Source organism: Athene noctua, chromosome 4 (genome assembly GCF_965140245.1).
Source record: "Athene noctua chromosome 4, bAthNoc1.hap1.1, whole genome shotgun sequence".
Lineage (NCBI taxonomy): Eukaryota > Metazoa > Chordata > Aves > Strigiformes > Strigidae > Athene > Athene noctua.
This window is the reverse complement of record NC_134040.1, coordinates 15,576,609-15,598,105: the sequence shown is the minus strand read 5'-3', so window position 1 is coordinate 15,598,105 and position 21,497 is coordinate 15,576,609. Positions and strand designations below refer to the sequence as shown.

The window sequence follows — 21,497 nt, the reverse complement described above, 5'->3', positions numbered from 1 at the left end:
CGGATGTATAGTTCTGCACATGCTGCACTGACAGAAACATGGCACTTGTGTCAGTAATGGCACATTGCAGCCAGGCTAAAGAAAGCTTTTAAGGTGTCTGGGTCTCAAGGCATGCACTCATGCAGTACAGGCTACATTGCAGGACCATTGCCAGAGCCTTGCTCCTGCTCACTGAAATCTGCTGGCTGGCCAGGGCAGTGAAGCTTCTGGAAGCCTCTGACAGCTGCAGTGAGCAGGACAGCTCCAGCAGTGGAGGATGACGAGGAGGAGGAACACTTCAGTGGTGCACACAATGGTGTCAGGTCTTTGGCTGCATTCACACCATCGCCAATGCAAGACCTGACTGATGTGTGCAAGCTGCTCAAGGAGCTGGTGGGTGACCTCCTTGCTGTTTGCCGAGTGCTTTGCAAGAAGATGCACCAGATGTACCCGGGCATCAATGAAACCTGGCGCGTCCATGAGAACAGCATCGCCTACCACCTGCTTGTGTTCCTGCGGCCACCCCCCAGGCACTCTTTCAGCCTGGATCTGGACACCACGGGGCAGCTGCCATCAAGGCCCTCCAGCATCCGTGTGGTGTTGGAGTGCACGTGCTCAAGGAAGAAGCTGCTGGGGGATATCTTGTGCTTTCTCCACCACCCTGATGACAAGCTGCCAAGCGATCACAACTCGTGCCTCCTACACAACCTTTGCACAGGCTCCTACTTAGACGTGGAAACATCTCACATGTTCATGAGATCAGCCTGGCTGCTTTTGCCTCAGTCGCACCACTGCCAGCTAAAGGTGCTGCCCTCCTCCCAGTCCTGCAGCTTCCAGCTGACAAGCACCTCCAAGATGAACATCTGCAATGAGGTGACTTTTGCAGTGCCGCAAGGTAGCTCAGGCACCTTCCTAAGCCCTGAGTAAGCAGAGGCCAGCTTTACCAGCAGCACACCATGGCTGGAGAGCTGTGCTCTTGTCGAGATGCTGCTTTCCAGACTCATGGCGAGACATACCCAGCAGCTCAACTTCCATCTCAGAGGTCTGCAGTTCTGCACCCATATCCTGGTGGCCACAGGCTTTTCCACCCATGCCTGTGACCCTGAGGACCTACTTTCATCTCACACTGGGGAGGACCAGGCAGCAATTTCAGACACAGGCACAGAGACTCTGCTCATCCCAGAGACCGCCTGGGGAGTGTGTGCTGCAGAGCTGAGCAGACTAGACGTGGAGATGACACCGCTCCAGAGGAGCTCAGCATAACTAGAGTTTGGGGAATCTCCACCAGTCCAGCTAAAGATGCCATTGCAACGGAGGCTCCTGTTACCACCTGTAACAGGATGGGACCACCCATCCTTTGGAAATTGTTGATCCCTTCTGGAACACTTACACAATGCAAAGATGACAATAAATTAGCTTGTTTTAAGCAATCCTCTGTCTGTTTGTGCAACTCTTTATTGGGGAATGTGAAATGCAAAAGTTGGGTGGCATTTTGAGGGAAGTAAGTAGTACCAAAACAGAATGCTTCCCAATCCCTTTTTCCTTTCTTTTCCAGTTTTCTGCTCTGCTTCAGTTTTAAGGGGAAGATGCCTCAGTGTGTGTATACCAGATGGGAGGGAAGGAGGGCAAGAGAGCCAGACCTTTCACAGTAGTGACCACTGACAGGACAGGAACCAGTGGGCACAAATTAAAAACCATTAAATTCCATCCAAACACCAGCAAGTACATCCTCACTCTGAGGGTACTCTAACACTCACACAGGCTGCTCAGGGAGGTTCTGGTATTTCCAACCTTTGAAAGTCAGGTGGACACAGTCCTGGGCAGCCTGCTCTAGGTGGCTGTCGTTGAACAGGGGGGATGCACCAGATGAACTTGGGGCAAACCGACACCTGGAAGCCCAACAACATTGTCCTGGGATGACCCTGGGGACATTGACATCATGGTCTCCAAGTAACAAGTCCTTTGCATGGGGAACAAGCACATGAGAGCAGAGCAGGGCCCTGGATGCTGTGCTTGCTGCACTGGTGGGAGGCTTGAGCATGAGTCAATGCAGAGCAGCAGCTTGAGAGCTGGAGGCACAGCTAGGGCAGGCACAGGAGGGAGGAGGGTTCTACAGCACCAAGCACCTCCGCTCCCACACTCCCTCATCGCTATTTGGAAATAGAGTCTCTTTTAGAACACTGGTGTCTCAACAGCACAGCAAGGACAGAGGCCCTGCCATGGAGAGGCCTCATCCCACCACAGGGATAGACACCATCACCGTCCCATCAGTATCACGAAGGCATCAAGGACACTATCATGACTACAAGAACAAAGGCCAGCATAAAGGGAGCTGATCCATCTTAAAGGGTGGCAGAGCAGGAGTAAACCATCCACAGGCCACATCACCTCTCACAGATGCACACTGAATTTCTTTGAGTGGCCTGCCCACAGTCAGAAGCAAATAGAGCAAAGATATGTTTAGGAGGTTCCTGGAGTGTGTGGAAGATAACTTCCTGACACAGCTGGTGAGTGGGGGGGGGTAGCAGAACTGCCACCTTGGACTTCTGGAGGGCAAACTCTGGCCTGTTTAATGTATCAAGTCCCTTGGGAGGCAGTCCTGAAGGGCAAAGGGGTCCAGGAAGCCTGGACATTCTTCAAGAAAATCTTAAAAGCATTGGAGCAGGCTGTCCCCATGTGCTGAAAGACGAGCCAGTGTGGAAGAACTGAACAGAGAGCTTTGGTTGAATCTGAGGAAAAAAGGAGAGTTTATGACCTTTGGAAGAAAGGCGCAGGACACTCAGCAGGATGACAAGAATCTAGTGAGGTTATTCAGGGAGAAAATTAAAAGGGTCAAAGCCCAGATAGAACTTAATCTGGCTACTGCAGTAAAAGATAATTTAAAATGTTTCTACAAACACATTAACCACAAAAGGAGGGCTAAGCAGAATCTCTGTCCTTTACTGGATGTGGGGTGAAACATAGGGACAAAGGATGAGGGAAAAGGTGAGATATTTAATCCTTCTTTGCACTTTTGCATCTGGTCTTTAAGAGTAAGACCAATTGTTCTCTGGGTATCTAGACCCCTGAGCTGGAAGACAAGGACAGGGAGCAGAATGAAGCTCCCATAATCCAAGGGGAAGTGATTAGTGACCTGCTATACCACTCAGACACACATAAGCCTATGGGGCAGCGTGTGATCCACCCCAGGGTACTAAGGGAGATGATGTAAGTGCTCACCAAGTCACTTTCAATCATTTATTAGCAGTCCTGGCTAACCAAGGGGTCGCAGTTGACTGGAAGGTAGCAAATGTGACGCCCATCTACAAGAAGGGCTGGAAGGAAGATCCAGAGAACCATAGGTCTGTCAGTCTCACCGTAATGCTGAGGAAGGTTACGGAACAGAACATCTTGAGTGCCATCACACAGCACATACAAGACAATCAGGTGATCAGGCCCAGTCAGCATGGGTTTATGAAAACAAGGTCATACTTGACTAACCTGATCTCCTTCTATGGCAGGGTGACCCACTTATTGGAAGAGGGAAAGGTTGTGCATGTTGTCTACCTAGACTTTAGTAAAGCCTTTGACATCATGTCCCACAGCATTCTCCTGCAGAAATTGGCTGCTCATGGCTTGGACAGGCGTACTCTTCACTGGATAAATGGCCAAGTCCAAAGAGTTGTGGTGAATGGAATTAAATCCAATTGGTGGTCAGTCACAAGTGTTGTTCCCCAGGGGTCAGTACTGGGGACAGTTCTGTTTAATATCTTTGTCAATGATCTGGATGAATGGATCAAGTGCACTCTCAGTAAGTTTGCAGATGGCACCAAGTTGGGTGTGAGTGTTGATCTGCTTGAGGGCATAAAGGCTATACAGAGGGATCTGGACAGGCTGAATCAGTGGGCCAAGGCCAATTGTATGAGGTTCAACAAGGCTAAGTGCCAGGTCAAAATAACCCCATGCAACACTACGGGCTTAGGGAAGAGCAGCTGGAAAGCTGTCTGACGGAAAAGGACCCAGGGGTGTTGACTGACAATCATCTGACTATGAGCTGGCAGTGTGCCCATGTGGCCAAGAAGGCCAATAGCATCCTGGCTTGTATTAGAAACAGTGTGGCTGGTAGGACTAAGGAGGTGATCATCCCCCTGTATTCGACACTGGTGAGGCCACACCTTAAATACTGTGTTCAGTTTTGGGCCTGTCGCTGCAAAAAAGACATCTTGGTGCTGGATCATGTCCAAAGAATAGCAACGAAGCTGGTGAAAGGTCTAGAGCACAAGCTCTATGAGGAGCGGCTGAGGGAACTGAGGTTGTTCAGTCTGGAGAAAATGAGACTTAGGGAAGACCATATCACTCTCTACAACTGTCTGGAAAGAGGTTGTAGCGAGGTGGGTGTCAGTCTCCTTTCCCAAGTAAAAAGTGATAGGGTGAGAGAAAATGGCCTCAAGTTGAGCCAGGTGAGGTTTAGATTAGATATTACAAAAAATGTCTACACTGAAAGGGCTGTCAAGCATTGGGACAGGCTGCCCAGGGAAGTGGCTGAGTCACCATCCCTGAAGGTATTAAAAGACATGTAGACATGGCACTTAGAGACATGGTTTAAGAGCTCGACTTGGAATTGTTAGGTTTAGGGTCAGACTTGATGATCTTGAGAGTCTTTTCCAACCTAAATGATTCTGTGATTCTATGTTGCCTCCACTTGGGACCTCAACCAGAGCTGACTAAAACAGGTACTTCATTTTTTGTGTGGAATGCAAACACGGAAGAAAGATCTTCAATGCAAAATAAGTGATGGGCAGGAGAGAGGTCTATATACTACCCAGAGGAATTATGCATTGCCCAGTCTAATGCTGTATTCTTTCTCTGTCAGACTAGTTCACATTCAGCATTTTAGTCTTAGAGTTTTTTTCAAAGGGATGTTATTTCTATTATTTTACATCAATCAAAAGAAACTAATATAAGCTATACAAAAATAGCAGTGTAAGAGAGTAAGTAACTTTAGGTCACGAAATAAAATCTTTTCTGACTCAAAAGCGAATAAAAAGGAACTTTTTAACTTGAAGCGTCAAGGTCATAATTAAATCTGGTTTAGTTATTTGTTTTCATCCTTTACACTGACAAGTACAAAACACAATCTTCTGAATCAAAATAAATATGGCACTATTTATTTTCTAAAACAAAATGGAAGATAACAATCTTTGTGTCAGAATTTATTTCCAGAAAATATATCTTACCTCTGTACTAATTTACAATCTGTAGTGAAATTTTTGTTAATGCTTTGTATTATGTGGTACTGCTACTATCTTTTAAAATCTGTTCTGAGTGGCTGAGAAATTATAACCCATCTAAATTTACCACGATTATTGCTGGTCCATTTCCTGGAAACCCTCTAGAACCTTTGCTTTGGAAAGGCTACAAGAGGGGAAGTATATCACCATCTGCTTGCCCCATTCATATCTGTAGCATCCTAAATTGACCACTAGTGTACATGCACAGCAGTCTAAACAGACCTTTGGTTTGACTCATTACAGATGTTCTTATGTTCTCAGCATTTAAGATAATTGTTTTACAGAAGAAGGTGTATGGCTTTCCTAATAAGTTTTCTGTTTTGTTTTGTTTCAAAAAGCAGTGAAAGTGCCATTCTCTTTTTTTAATCTGTTTTGCATTGCTTAACACTGATATTTTGCACTCCCAATGTAAACAGATTGCCCTTTGATGTCAGGACTAATTCCTTGCATGTTGATGGAGCAGAATATGAGAGATGAAATCAATCATATGGCTCTGAGACAAGAATCCATCTGTATCATCATGCTAATTTGAGAACACATTTGGAGCCAAGATAAAATATAATACTGCAAGGAGCAAAACATCACGCTGATCTGCAGAGACACAACTAAATGCCATTGAAGTCCATGGAAAACAAAATCAGTGAGCAAATTGAATCAAGTTGTCCTGCTGTACTTCTTTGCAGTGATACAAATATATGTGGTGCATGTATACACGCATATATTAGTAAATTAATAAACTGGGAAATGTACTTGCAGACATAGGATTTGGATTTGGTGTACCTTAGTGGTTTTAGCACAAGTACTAAAGGACATTAGATTCTGGCACTGCTTCTTTGGATCAGACAATGTAACAGCTCTCACCAACTTTAACATAAATTAAATCAAGCCTAAAAAGTTGCTCTTTGTGGCAGTTGGCATGGGGTGGACTTAGCTGACAAGTGTTGTTAGCATATAAACTTCAATTAAACTTATAGGACAAGGGAGAAACTTAGTTATAAAAATAGAGTACATTGAGTGTAGACAACCTGTCAAGCACTGTGAGTGTCTTTGTGGAAAGCCTTTGAGATGGGCTGATTGTGAGCACCAGCTAGTTTTTGGGTATTGAGGGAATATGAACAAGCTAACAAAGAATTAAATTTTCTCTACCCAGTGCTATAACTATTGGGTGTCCAGAGTCACACAAGAATGGAAAAGGACTTAACAGTCCTGGTCCATGACTAGGTACCGTACGGCTGGAACGACTATATTGACTCCCTCCTGACTTCTAGACTGTGTTGTCTCTCCAATGGGGCAAGGAAGTAATATAATTTCTAAAATTGCTTACATCTGTGATTAAAGTGTTTTGGCATCCAATCCATTTAGTCTCTGAACTGCCACTCTGGTCCTAAATCACAACATCTCTTCCTCATCAACTATACCTACAGACTGACAACACTTCAGGAAAGGGATTGTTATTACACAAATGTGATGTGAAGATTAGATGTCATGAGTGACCTAGAATAGCGGTGTCCAACTTTTCACGTTAATAAATCTCTCATGAAGGTATGTGACTCCTGTACATATGGCTCACCCCTGTCATGTAAGCAAATATGCACCCATCCTGTAATCAAACTGCATGTGACTGCCATCATCCAGATCTGTTTGCAAGTATGTGTAAAGTCACACGAATAGTGTCTACTTTTATGTACCTGTCACTTTCCCAAAGCACATATTCCACTATTATGAGACAGACATTCATATAATGGGGCACGTAAACAGCCTCGAGTCACCTAAACTTACACACACACACATGCAGAAGACATGCCTTGTCAAGTATGCATCATAACATTCTGATCGTTCTATGGATACACAGCTGGTTATATGTTGTAAAGAACTGGTTATACAGGGAGGATGACAGGTCTCTGGAGAAAGAGGGTGGCATAGAAGATGGCAGGCAGGAACAAATTGTTTGGACTGGCACATATGGCCTATGGTTCCCCATCCCATAATCCACCTGACAGTCCTTCCTAGCCCTGACCAAGCCTTGGCAAGTCCTTCCAGAAACAGTTCTCACTGCCTAAAAAGCACATTCACTAATCCATTTTGCCCAAATCTGCCCATTGATGTGGGGAATGTTGAGGACAAAAACAGATTTCTGCAACACTTGAACAGATGTGGCCCATCCCCTTCTTTATGAAGCAGCAGCAGCACTGGACACAGAGGGAGCACCAGTTATGTTCTCCTTCTCCAATGTCTCCTTATTTCTCTGCTGAAGAGAGGGTGGTCCAGACATCAGCTGGTGGACCAGTGAGAGGACTCCCTCAATCCCCTACTTAGACTGGGATCAGCCTGGACCACCAAGACTAGACAAGATGTGAGAAAAATCACAGCATGATGAATCTTAATAGAACCTGACTTTTAATGAATTGTTCAAATCCATAAAAGTGATGTCCCCCATCTGTTATAAAAAATGTGTAATATTCCTCATGTCACTTAACTGGTTCTGAACACTGTGTGGGAGAACACAGGATAAAGATTAAACTAGGCTAGGAGGATTTCATAACATCTTGTGGCACCTCCTCTCAGTAAATTGCACTGTCTACTGCAATTCTTCACATACATGAGTTTTTATGATGCATTCCTAAAAAGCCACATGGAATGACACATACCTTTGGGTCAAATTCATATTCACACAACAGTAGCCCACATTCATATAGACACTAGCAGAAATCGCAGCAAGCTTTTCCACTGGTATTCAAGGTAATCTGCAGGAACTGGGGAAACAGGGATGGAGAGCTCTAGGTCAAATACAGTCAGCTGAAAAAGAAGGACCAATATTTCTTCACTGATTAATCATATCAGTTCAGAAATACAAATATAAGTGTTAGCTGGATGTCACGGTTCCTTGATTCTAACTAAGGAGGTACAGATGAAGAATCAGATTCAGAAGAACTGTGATTCAGATTCGTTTTATTCTGCTTTGGGCACTAGAGCTGAACCACTTATTTTCCTTTTGCAATGCACACCCAAAGCTGCATTGTCTGTATGTTGCAGGCAGCTGAGAAGACCACTTTGGGTACAGGGTACAGGTAAAGGTACTTTGGGTACAGGTAAAACCCACCTTGAATTCATCCAGCATAAGGAATCTTAAGAGCAGAGGAAAAGGTCTTCTGTTAGGATCCAGTTTATCTAAACAAAATTCCTGATGGTTGGGCAGAGTAAGACAGTACTATAGACTCCTGTAGGTTCCTTCTACAGCCAAAGGACAATTCCTCTCTATAACTGCATGCCTACAGTGCAGAAAGAAGGGACCTCTGCTCCAGGAGTGTCTATTTTTGCATTGACTGGCTTACACTAGGTACTCGACATTTAAATACTTTAGGTGAGACTGCTCTTAGCCAGTCTGAAAGGTCCCCCCTTCCCAGCTGCTCTAGAATGATTCTAGGAAGTGGAAACATAAGAAACGAATCGCTTTTACAACATAAATTTCTCCCACCACTAGATAAGCCCCTTGACCTTAACAGAGAGCCTATGGACTGCTGGCCTCTTGCATCCCAAGTAGCTAAGCAAGGAGATACATGAAATTGTTTGATTTCATATAGTCATAAATTCATGTAAGTGTATGAGTATATATAAGCCTGGAGTTGAAGGAGAACCATATAAATGTGAAGATCACATATTAGGCCTCTCCTCTGTGATGTGGGTGTAACTTGGAAAATGGGAGCACTGACAGGTATTTGTAGAAGAAAGATTGCAATAAACTCGGTTATTTTCCCATTCTTCAGAAAGGTATAAGAAAATGCTTCCTCCGTTTTTCCTTAGATGTGGGATGACTCAACAAAATCTGAAACTGCTATCTTCAGCATTGTTTAAAAATGAGAAATGCAAGAAAATGTCAGCATGAGGGACACAGTAGATGCAGAGCATAAATTGAGCCCTACAGGACTGAAAACAGCATTTTTCTATGCTTCTTCCCACAAGTAAGCAAGGAATTGCTTTCAAGGCACCCGTTATGGGGTGCCAGCAGGCCAAAGCATTGCCAGAAGGTGGAGGGAGGTGATCCTTCTCCTCTACTCAACACAAGTGAGGCCACACCTGGAGTGCTGTGCCCAGTTCTGGCCTTCCCAGTACAAGAGAGACATGGAAAGACTGGAGAGAGTTCAGAGAGGGACTACCAAGATCATGGAGTGGAGCATTTCTCCTATAAGAAAAGACTGAAAGATCTGGGACAGTTCAGCCTGGAGAAGATCTTATCAAGGTATATAAATACCTGAAGGGAGGGTGCAAAGAAGATGGAGTCAGGCTCTTTCAGTGGTGCCCAGTGGCAGGACCAGAGGCAATGGGCACAAACTGGAACACAGGAGATTCTCTCTGAACATCAGGAAACACTTTTTTACTGTGAGGGTGACTGAGCACTAGAATAGGTTATCCAGAGAGGTTGTAGAGTCTCCATTCTTGAAAATACTCAAAAGCCATCTGGACATGGTCCTGGGCAACCGGCTGTAGGTGGCTCTGCTTGAGTAGGGGAGGTGAACCAAATGACGTCCAGACATCCTTTCCAACCTCAAGCATTTTGTGATTCTGTGATAGATTGGAAAGAAGACTATGTTTCTTAACCTTGGCTTGGTGGAGCAAGTTAGAAATAATTCCACTTCTGTCAATGAATTACATGGGCAAAAGAGACCAGAACTGGACTGTAGGTTGTTCCATTATGCTAGACTGGCAGCCAAGTTGAAAAAAAAATTTTGAAAGCAATTGATCAAGTAAATGACTAATGGTATTTGCAGGATATTTGCACATTTTCAAGTCTACAGCTACCACTAATGCATAAAATTGTTTTCTTCCTCTGTGATTAGCGACAGTGTTGAAAGAAGTGTACTGGGAGTCTCCACCCCTCCAACAAAAATACAGAATCTTCCCTGGTGCTGTTCCTCTCCTGTGTGTATTTCATAACAAAACAGCTTATTTCTATCAGAAGGAGCTGAATTCCACTACAACTAGAAAAGGTACATATGTGAGTGAACAGATCAACATTTTCTGCACAGCACATGTATAGTCATCACAGATTACTTCTGCTGCACTTGAGGAGTGATTGAGCAATGCTGCCCAGAGACCACTGACATCCCAAGAGGACAGGAGGACAGGAGCCCACGCACTGAGACAAGGATTCTGTCTCAAATGCTAGTTTGGTTTTTTTGTCTCAACTTTTAACAGGGCTTGTTTGACCTTCTGTGTCTGAAGAATTTGAATAAACATCTTTTCAGTAATCGCTATATCCCCTCTGCACATCTGATAGCCCAGAGGTTTACTGCAAATGTTTCCATCTCCTTTTAAAAACAGGTCATTTGTCTAGTTGAATCAGACTTATATAAGACACAGCTTACTGGGGTAGCCAATGTGCATTAGCACTCTTTTATTAATGAGTTCTACACAATGAAACTGAACAATTCTTTCTGCTGTTCTCCCAGAGAAACAGGCAAGGGGTTTAAAGTGACTTTCTAATCAAGTTGCACCTCATTAATGGAGGCTTTTTAGAATAGCTTTTTATAGTGAGACTGCTTAAAAATACACTTTAATTAACTCCAGTTCATTTTTGCTTACTTTTCCCTTAATTTGATTTAGAACAAAGACTGTGTGAGCTAATGCTCACAAACAGGAAGAATTCTTTCATGACAATGTTTTAAACAAATGAGATTTAATCTTTTAAATTCAAAAACCCATGTCTTTCTAGTCATATTATTCACTACATGGATATTTACATAAAATCTGAATATTTATATACATAATTATTTATATATAGATATATTAGACAGGCACATTTGAGTAATGAAACATACTCCAGTACATAGCAACACAACATGAACAGAAACACCAACCTAGAAAATGTAAATATGAGAATATATTCTTGTTAGAAATCAGAAATAAGTAATTTGATCTATTTTTTAGAAAATCTCAGACTTTCTGAGTGGGAAATGGAAGTAGGTTTTAGTTCTGTGGGTAAAGATTTACCAGTCCTAATAATGAACATTTTAAGCAAAGACTTTTCTGGTGAAAAACATCTAAACAGAGAGAAACATGGCAGACTAATATTACAGAAAAGTTGCCTATAATGAAGACAGGAAAGGAGGATCCTGTAATAAAAGCTAGTAATATGTGAAGCAATGGCTGAGAACTGACTACACTTGAAAAAGTTTCAAAGGAAAGGAAATTGCAGAAAACAAGGAGGTGATAGAATGCCAAAGAAGTTGATGTAGACACAACACAGTCTGCTCAAGAGATCTGCACTGACTAGATAGCTGGAAATTGTATGTAAACAACTAAACACGCAAGAATTCGTGGAAGAACATGGCAGTTGACCATGCTCTGACTTTGGGCAGGCTGGACTATATGACCTGAGATTCCTCCGAAGCTGAGCTCTCCTATGATCTAGATGGGAATTCATGTTAATGGAGATGTCCTAAAAAATGATTTCTAAAAAGATGATTGCTAAATAAAATTTTAATTCTCTTTATTTTATAGTCCCTTTCACCAATCCATTTTGTGATTAGAAGGATGAATTACAAGGAGCTAAAAGCTCATACTCTCAATAGTAGTTAAGGTTTGGATAATTCCAGGCAGATCTCTGCTGAAAGGATTGGTCCCTTAGCATCCCTGATGTCCACACTCTTCTTGCACTGTCTCCTTCCAGCATCTCTGAGCTGTGCTACCTCCTGTTCATTCCACAGCTCTGAAACTCAGCCTCCCCTCTTCAGAAGTAATAGTAGCAGAAGTAGTAATTCACAACATTTGGGTATATTTACCTCATTTGTCACTGTTCCTTTACTATGGCTCTGCTGCAACATAAGGACAAAATTAGGTTTTTTGGACTGTAAAACTGGAGCAAAAAGGCAGATGCAACAATTATTTTAACACATAATTTTTCAAACCGTATATCTGTAACTGTATTGAGAGATATAAAAGTTTATATAAGTTAGCCATAGATACCTTCAATTGATGGTAGTTGCTAAGGCAGGCTCATGATGAGTCTGTACCACTGGTCACTTTTCCTGAACTAGGTGAATGGAGATGCTGCTATCTTATCTGTAATGAAGAAACAGTGGGTGGAAGGAGATGTTGCAAGGTGTTCACACAGAGACACAAGAACCTAAAAACTGGGCTGAATATTAAACATACCAGTTTTTATGAAACACTGTACACTGGGTTTGTGGCGGGTTTTTGGTAGCGGGGGAGGGGGCTACAGTGTTGACCCCCTGTGAGAAGCTTCTTGAAGCTCCCCCAGATCCAACTTGGACCCACTAAGGCCGAGCCAACTAGCAATGGTGGCTGCACCTCTGTGATAACATATTTAAGAAGGGGAATCTGGGAGGAGGAGCTGGACTTGTGAGAAAGAGTTGCGAAAAGGACACCTATGTGAACACCAAGGTCAGTGGAAGAAAGGAGGAGGAAGGGGAGAGGTTTTTTTAAGATGTGGTAACACTTCTCACTGTCCTACTCTGTTAAGCACTGGTTTTAGTGTTTGAATTAAATTTGTAATTTCCATTAAAATGAAAACCAAACACGTTACATTTTCTCTTTAAGGATGAAGTGGGGATCAACCTTCTTTCCTGTCATTGAAAGAATTGAACTGCTCATATGATATGGCTTCTTTAGGAACACAGGACATCTCCAATGAGGATCCCAGGAACATGGGTGCTGCCATCTGTAACAACCCAAACCACCTTGAACTCGGTCCCAGTGGGAATCAGATCAAGATCAGAATTAGGCCAGAATGATCAAGTGTTACTCTAAGAGTGAGCATGAAACAGTGGCATGTTTGGGTTCCTCTCCCACTCCATAAAGGAACTCTGCCATGATAAAATTTCCTACACCTGGTACAGTATAGCTGCCTTTCAGTCAGGATAGACCTATGAGAGACATACAGCTCCATGGGTAGGCACATAAGGGTCACTGTTTTTCTGATGATTTTGATATTTCAAAATGGGGTTTCTACCAACTACAGCTCAGCATTTAACACTTCTGAGGGCTGGATTCCTGGCTAGTGGACACTCTTGCAACCAGGAAGCCAAGATGATCTAGGGACCCCACAAATGCAGCTAGCACCCAGGATGCTGAGTAACTGGGGAAAAAAATCAAGCCCAGAAACCAGGAAGGTCTAGGCAGGATTTCACAAATAAATTTATTTCCTTCAATCTTCAGTGAAGCCCATTCTCAGTTGAAATAATCTGACTTGACTATATGATTTGGGTAAGTATTTCAGCTGAATCCATCTAACCAGTTTTCATCTGCATCTTCTTAAAAGGCCCATAGAGAACTGGTGTTAGGCTTGTCCATCAATGTCTAGACAACCCGATTCCATCTCCATACAACTCAAACAGCCAGACTCAGAACAGCAATGAGTTTCATTAAAGCTGTATTTTCTAGTAAGCAGATAAAAGATTTGCTTTTCATTCTTTCTAACAAGTGAAATAGGGAGTAAATGTTCTTCCCCTGTAGCTAAAGAAATTTGAAACAAGTCCAAACAGCTTTGCTATTGAATTTATACAAACAGCAGCTCTAAGCTCATAAAAATATATCACTGTGAAGCCTACAAATACGGCTTCATTCTATTACTCTTACAATGATAATTTGGAGCAATAAATACTTTACACTGAACTTGTATTCTGTCTGCAACATGGGTCATCTAATTTCCTCGGACTTCACTCTATATCTAGAACTCAGGTTTCATAACCCAGTTGGTCTGTGCCTGGAAACCCTAATGATCTTAGTGGCAGCTAGTTACAAGCCACAAAAAGACAAACACAGACCAGCCCTTGTTACACATGAGTGATACTTAATGAAAGCCTGGATCAAGCTTTCTTTTTCTCTGTTAAATGTACCTTCCTTTGCAAGGTCAGTTGATTTCCGTGGAATGACTTGCAAACTTAAGTAATGCTCTGAATCAGAGTGGCAGAGTTGAGCCTTAAGGGTTAGACGCCACCACAGGGGGAAAAAAAAAAAAAAAAAAAAAAAAAAAGTCTTTAAAAAGTAACACTGCCCTTAGAGGAACACAGTTATTCTGGATATCATCTGGTAGGTGAAAGCATTCAAATTTGAACACTGTGTCTAGTAAAGACTACAAAGCATCTGTGTGCCTGGGCATGTTCTTTTCATCGGAGGTAACCATATCCCTACTGTAGCTATCACAAACATCTTAAACCTTTTTTAGTACTAAGAGCAATCACAGCTTATTTTAGGCTTCCAGTCCAGTTAGTGATGTTATGTTCTATTTAAAATAAGCAAAGACCCCACAATCAAAATAATTTTTTCCTGTAGCGTAAACCCGGGGGACAGATGATGACACAGTGGGTCCCAGTCTCAAGCAGGTAAACACATCACACTGTCTAGGGGAAGGATGGCTCAAAAGTGTCCCATCAATGCCCAGTGCTTCTGAAAACACACAGTATGTTTCATCTCCTGCTTGAAGGTGTGAAAGTGAGCCATGGCCTTAACCTACTTTTAATCCCTTTAAAGCCAGCAGACATCCCAGATGATTCAACTGAGAGCAAAGTGCCTCTCAGTGCGATGCTGTCAGGCTCTGCCTAGCAGTGTGCTGTGTACAGCACACATCTCGATTCCCTATCCCCTGCCCATGTCACACACTAAAGCCTGGGGAAAGTCTAGTCCTCAACAATATATTGCAGTACTAGAAGAAACATGTCTGTATTTATTACCTCATGCAGGTTTGTATTTCAGTTGCAGAGTATAAATTCAACAGAATGTCTTTCCTTCACCTAAGCAAGAAAGCAAGTAGAGTACACTTCAATTAGTGTATGCAGATTAGTTCTTGCCTGTTACTATTAAGTTCTCACAGACCACGTAGCACTGGCATGACAAGGATTTGCTTCTTAAGAAAGCAATAATGATACATGCAAAAAAATAAATCTAGTATAATATATTCCATCAGGTGGCAAGTATAGGAAAACAAAGTAGTGCAGAACAAATGTAGAACAGTAGTCTCAATCACAGTGATTCCCTCTAAAAACTGAGATGGAAATGTCATTCCAAAGAACATTAATATCTTTCTCTTAAAATAATCTGAGGCCAGACATTCCTAATTTAGAGTAGCCAGATAACTGAGCAAAGAATTAACTTGTCTTATGGAGACCTTCTGGCTATTTCCTTACATCTGTACATAGCCATGAGTAGAAAAAATTCTTCTAGCTCTCAGGCTGAACGTATAATAAACCTAAATAACACAAGAGGCTTTTTGACATTGAGAGATGTCTGAAATTACAAGTCTAGAAGCATAATATTGCTTGAATGGGAAAGCAACTCCAGTCAGTCATTTATCCTGCCTTCTTTCACCATCATCAGTTTTTTTTCTGTATTTGAAACTGCACAGCAGGGCTCAGATGCATGGATTGCTGTCACCTACCCCGAGTGAAAGGGTCTGTGTGCTGCAAGCAACTTCCAAGTGATATAACAGCATTTAACTTTTCCCCTCCCATTTCAAGTGGCTAGGTACCACTGAAAATAAGGGTCCTAACCTGTTCTCAACAGCTCTCGGACACACGCTCTTGTGCCGGGGCAAAGCCTTTCGTGAGGCAGCTCACATGAAATCAAGAGGAAATAGTTCTCTTCGCTGGAGGCACTGGTGGTTTTCTGCTGCTTTAGCAAACTCAACTGCCCAATGAACAAGTCCAGCAGCAGGATGGTGGGAATGGGGAAAGACAGACCTGCCTTTTCAGCACCTGCAAGCTCTGCTGTCCTTGCAAGACCCTGCTAGCCTTAGGATGTCACCCTGAACAGAAGGGTGGGAAAGCCTGTGCAGCAGCAACTGCTCTGGACTCACCTCTGCCTCTTACCCAGAGCTCTTGTCACCCACACAGCTGTTCAGGAAGATTACACTACAAGAATTATCACTTTATATCAATCCCCTTCTCTTTATACAGCAATACCTTACCTGAAAGGGGTACTCTATATTCTCGAAGGAAAAGGCTTAATTACTTGCAAAGCTATAACGAGTCTGACACATCTTCTGGAACTTGGGTCTTATCCATTGACAATTTACTACCGATTTTTTTTTTTTTTTCTTTTACTTTGTTAAACCAAACGTTCTTCGGATCAGGTGAAAGCCATTATCTGGAGTTTTGCATCACTAAGTAATAATGTCTGTTTCTTATTACAAACAGCACTTCAGTTACTGAAAGGGAAAGTCCTAAATGTTTATACTGAACTGCAGGATTTTGACAGACTTCTTACTTACAGCAGTACAGACCTCAGTGCTCCTCAATGTTTGGGTCCTGGAGCTTAAAGTGCCAACCTGAGAATGTTTGCCTAAAGAAAACATGTTAGAAGGCCATGGCATTACTGCATACTTCACAGAGATCCTTTTAAATAAAAATCTAAACTGTGCTATGAGGCGGGGCTGTGAGGAATCTTCAGATTAATCCTTTATTTATTTCTTCAGAAAAGTTCAATATTATCACTTAATTATCATTCATCCTCCCTTTCCACTGTGAAGTTCCCTCCTGCATGACTCAGTTCCACCTACCTTTCATAAACTCACCTATACAGCAAGCCCTCACTTATTCTTTGTGGATAAACCTTCCCTAAAAATATTTTTATAAGATTGAGCTTTTTAGATTTTCCTTGCACCTCCTTCAGTATTGTTCCTACACCAGTCTGGTCCCTTTCACACAGTTCCTTTCCATCTGCTGCATTTTGTTTGTTTTCCCTGTGTTTTATTGCTTAATCTGTGAATTTAATTTTAAAATTCTGGGCCATTGAGAGAATACATGGTAAAGGTGGTTCCCAGCCTGGACCATAACATTACATCTCCTGAATATTGCCATGATTAAATGCACAAGCACTGCTTTTGAGAAGCTTTGATAGTAGCACTTGTTATCAGCGGCACTGGATACTCAACAGAAGCAAACTCAATTTACAAAAGGTTTATGGTTTAGTCTTTTGTATACTTGCTCAAATCTGATACCCATTTGGAATTACGGTCTCATTCTCACAGTTTGTTTTGCTATTGGAGCTGTACCTTCTACCATGAACAACCAAGCTGCTGTCTTCCACCTCAGGGACAGCTCTTCTCTGGATGGCCCAGAAAGCCTTCTCTTCCAGAGTAGAACCTTTCCCAGAACAGAAACACACAGTCTCTTCTACCAACACTAATCTAACTACCTGTTAGTTCAGACTGCAAAATCCCAGGCCCTTCTTTCAAATCTGACAGCTCACATATCTTGTATGCTACAAGGCTTCACCACCCAAGAGTTCATTTTGGACCATTTCTGTTAACCCACAGCTCTATCAACAATGATATCAGCCCCAAGAAGCAGCACTGCCTTACTCTGCAAGTGTGGGAGCAAACTGTTTATGGAGTGAAAAGATAGCTCCCTGGATTTATACTGACTTGTTATTTTTATCGAGTCACACTGCATGGTGGCCATGCTGTCATCTCCAACCTGAACACCTCAGCAGTGCCTGCCTTCAGGGGTAAAGGAAAAACACAATATATAAGGGAAAACTTTAAATACTTCACCTGAGCAAAGGCCATCTTATAACCTCACACTCCTAGCCACATATATCTTTCCATACTTTCCTTCCCTTTTCACTTCCTTTGCTTTCCACATCAAAATGGTGCATTTCTCATGTGTTTACATTCTAGCCCCAAATTGGATGCATCTTTTTTACATTTTAGACCTGAAGTAACATACCTATTATTTCCTGAATGCAAAATAACATTATAATATATATTTAAATGTATTTTATAACTCAATCCCTGAATTCCCTTGGCTGGCTGGACTACACCACTACTTCCTCCCTGCTTTCCCTTGAGTATTTCCTAGTGACAAATCTAGAAATCAGTGAGCCTGAATTGTCCTGAATTGCTTAAGTCATAATGCATTACTTCAACCTGACAAATGTAAACTCTGTTGTGTAACAGGCAGCTCCAGCATAGACTATACAGGGAAAGCTCCGAGTATTTCCTCAATTAAGTAATTTTCATGTCTTTGTTCTTTCAGCTATCTTCCACCTCTGCATTTTCAAAAGAGCTACTGTGAGAAACAGTGGAGTGGTGGCACAAGGTTTAAAAGAAAGTTGTCAAATCCCACTGAGAAGGAGTTCCCTCCTTAATATTTATGGCAGCATGAAACCAATGCTCTCCATGCAGTGCTGGTAACAGCTTCAGCCAGCTCCAGAGTGGAGCCAGCAGCAAAGCCCAGCTCCAGTGCTGCCTGATCTGCACTGTGGTCGGTCCTGGGAGCCACATCGCCTCCGGTGAGTCACCACCTCCTCCCTCCCTGCAGTGAAGGCATCCCACCTCTGCTGCCTTCCTGTCTCCAACACCGGCCCTGTCCCCAGCCCTGTCCCTAAATTATCTGACCCTGGCTCTGAATCAGTTGGCATCTCCTCCGCCAGAACTGTTTCCTCTGAGCAGGCTCCCATTTCATTTACTGTATGGGCAGAACATCCTTCTGAGTGTATGACACATGCCGGTCATCCAGGATATGCTGGAATTTTCGTAAAATCGGACATCCCATTTTTCAAATCCTCATTTTCAGACTAATGAGGGAAGTGTAAATGAATACTGGTGACACTGCATCGATAATTTTTATTTCCTTTCTTTTTCTTCTGGCTTTAAGAATTCTCATTTAGTTTTTCTAAATTAGTCAATTAAGTCAATTAACTGAATAAAAATGTAGCATGTGTACAGTTAGTGTCACACTCTCTTACCAGTTTTCCCACAGTTGAAAAGACACTACCACCATCATGTCAAACAAGTTTGCTTTGAGAAAATTACAAAATTGCTTGATAAAGAGAAGTATGCAGGCAGGATGGACCTAGACTTTCATAAGGCATCAGATTTAGTAGCTCAGAGCATTTGAATTTAAAAAGTAAGGATTACATGTACTTGAAAAAGCCTAAGAACTCAGTAACTGATAGATCTTGAAACCTTATTGGCAATTGGAATTCATTATCAAAACACTAAAATGTTTCCATTGTGAATGTTAAGCATTAGTATTGCAATCACTGATGAAAATTTGTGAAAAGCAAGGAAAAATAATTAAATCTAAACTTCCTTGAGCCTAGAGAAAATGCCTTTCAATGAGACACTGCAAGAGATCACTTTGTTTAGCTTATCCAAAAAAGAAGAAGGAAAAAAAAAAGGACACTCAGAAGTGACTTAATTAGAATAAGAAAGTATGTTTTTGGGCAAAACATATCTTTAATCTACCTGGGAAGGTGATAATATAAGACAATGGCTTGGAGCTACAATTAGATACCTTCCGATTAGAAGGTGCACAGACACTTTCTGTTACTGACACCAAAGATGGTTCATCTTGGAACAAACTACTTTAAAAAATGGTGAATTTTTCACCTTTCGATTCTTTTATATCAAGATTGGATATTAATATGAAATGGGTATTATGGTATCTGATCTAGAGATTACATGGAAAAAACAGTGATCTATTATGGCTGCATTGTGCGGGTCTGTAGTAGTTGAATGGCATATAGGATTTTTGGTTTTAACCTGTTTGCAAGAAAACCAAAACCCACTTCCATGCCATGAATAGCAGGGTTAAACAGCAAGGCTAATCTCAAATGAAAGTATTTCTCTACTAGACTCTCAGGTTTATAATAAAGCATACAGGAAGGTATAAAAATACAAGTAAAAAGCCAGCATTATTGTTATTATTTTAATAAACACACTTGTGAAATGTTCTCTTTTTATCTTAAAAAATTAAAAGTATTTGCACATGTCGATTGGTACTAAAGAAATTACACTGAAATTATTTAGTAAACATATAAGTACAGGAAGCATCTTAAATATTAAATATGTAAAAAAAAAAAAAGTAAAATACATTTATAGTTATGCCATCCTATTTTTCCTTAAGCAGTTGCATTTGTTTCTTGAAAATATTTGACAAGATTCTATTTAGAAATGCTGCTTTTGAAAAATAATTTAATGATTTCATCCCTTAGATTTTCTATTGCATATTTATTTTACTAATTAATTTAGCCATACAATAGTATGCCTATTCAAGGCTGGAGGCAGACAAACAGTTGTAAACAGAAGAACTCCACACACACCTACTTCCTGTAATCCATTTGAAATTGCTGGTAATACTTAAATAAACATAGCATCTTTGTTCTGCATCCCTCAATAGAAGTCATGATTAGAAAACAGAGTTCTGTAATTGATTGCTGTGGCTCCTGTTATAATATCAATGCAGGCCACGGCTTAAGGAAAAGGATTTAAGGAAATACACTTCATGAGAACTTTTGCGCAGCATTAGTGCACAAAGCTGGCTTTGGGGCAGGAAGCGAGTGTGATCTGACATTTCCACAGACCCGCGCTCAAGGAATGAATGAACAGTGAGTAAGTAGCAGTGAATGGTCATAGTATCCAGCAAATCTCTCATTAGTCCACTTTCAGCAGGAATATTAACCAGCGTCCTGTCAAAGGCTGGAGAGGTGATTTAAGCCGTTCTTAGCCGCTGCTTATTCAAAGAGACCACTCTCAGATGCTTAGGTCCAGCTCATGCCAACCTCACAGTCCTCACGCAGCAGCCACAGCAACAGTCTCTAGTAGAAGGTCGGAAAAAACCTGGCTGGTGTACATGTACGGTGGGAACCCAGTCCTGCAATGCTTTTGCAAACAGCTCCACCAACGTGGATGGAAATTTAAACATCAAACCTTAAATCAATATAATCACGTGCCATTGGAGAACAGCAGTTCTCAAAGCAAGCCGATGAACAAGCAACTATTCTTTCCAAGCAAAGCTGCAGAACTAAAGCTACAGAAAAAAAGTAAAAGTTTGGAACAGAAAATGTAAGGATAAATTCAGGAAGTCTTAAACTGACCCTCAGCTGCAGAGAGGTTCCTGGCTGTCACTCTTCCCCAGTCAGGGGAGTGCCGATCTGTGATTTAAGCAAGTTACCTCTTTAGGCAAACGGTACTAAAACCTGTGTACAAACAGTGTAATTCACCTTCTTGAGGAATAACCCACCTCTTCCAGATCTGTCAGACTGCATGAAACACCCCAGACAGGAGTAGAGCGAAACTGATCAAAATCAGCTGAGAAATGAGTTCCCCCACCAGCCTCTTTGTCGTTATTGTTTGGGCCTGCTTTTTGCACCCCGTGAGTTTCAAGGGTTTGGCTGTTGAAATAATGGATGAAGTAGTATGTTAATGCTAGTTTTAACGCATTTTATCTTGAAAAAACCATACATCGGTTCTTGGCAAATACAGACCTATTTCATCAAACTAACCCT

General features: G+C 41.9%; 1 pseudogene; it reads left to right on the top strand.

Annotated features, from left to right (window-relative positions):
- The first annotated feature begins 330 nt into the window (after nucleotides 1-330).
- On the top strand, nucleotides 331-1,242 carry LOC141959845 (inositol 1,4,5-trisphosphate receptor-interacting protein-like 1; annotated as a pseudogene).
- The last annotated feature ends 20,255 nt before the right edge of the window (nucleotides 1,243-21,497 follow it).